The sequence below is a fragment of the Penaeus monodon genome, chromosome 34, assembly GCF_015228065.2.
Source record: "Penaeus monodon isolate SGIC_2016 chromosome 34, NSTDA_Pmon_1, whole genome shotgun sequence".
Classification (NCBI taxonomy): domain Eukaryota; kingdom Metazoa; phylum Arthropoda; class Malacostraca; order Decapoda; family Penaeidae; genus Penaeus; species Penaeus monodon.
Window position 1 is genome coordinate 8,034,837 of NC_051419.1, and position 667 is coordinate 8,035,503.

At 42.1% G+C, this 667-nt stretch overlaps 1 protein-coding gene across 1 annotated transcript in view; it reads right to left on the bottom strand.

Annotated features, from left to right (window-relative positions):
• LOC119594564 (cytochrome P450 2L1-like) overlaps positions 1–197 on the bottom strand; it is a gene marked incomplete in the record, with an annotated part of 10,500 nt that extends 10,303 nt beyond the window's left edge. The window contains 1 exon segment of the mRNA XM_037943598.1: positions 49–197.
• Between the last annotated feature and the right edge of the window lie 470 nt (positions 198–667).

The window sequence follows — 667 nt, forward strand, 5'->3', positions numbered from 1 at the left end:
TCTCACAGAAATGAAAGAATTTCTCCCCAACTTGCATTGCTGTTTTACCTTATCAGTGTCGGATCCAGCTGCTAATGGCGACTCAGCAAGGGTACCAAAACGAACGGGCAATAGCTGATAACTGAACCTCGGCGGCTTTGAGACCTTCCATCGTCAACAGGACCCTCCCTTGATAGGGCTTTTGCAAGTAAGGATGACAAGACATTTTATCTCTGGCGTAGACTTGTGTATTTGTTCTATGTTTGCGATGCTAGCTGTATGGAATATACATGTGGTTGAATTATACATGTATGTATAAACTCTTTCTCAGACAGAAAGAAAGAAGGATAAAGGTTACTCTTAAAAACAAAAATAAAAACTCAAAGTAATTTAGAGTTCTGGTAACACTGATGTACCCAACGAGGGAGTAGGGTGCTTTGCATGGTGGGGGGGGGGTTGCAATGGAAAGGGAGGGAGGGAGGATATGCAATACTTGCTTGACGAATAAGTTCCTCATACTCTGCCTTATACCCCGCCAAAGCGCAGGGGGGGGGGGGGTTATCCCTAATTTAATTAATTTCTTACCCTTTAAAATGCACTTCGATGTGCTTGACAGCGGCACGAAATACGTAACTAAATTCTGCGAATCTGTGTTTTAATTAAAGTTTTTATACAAGCAAAGTACTTG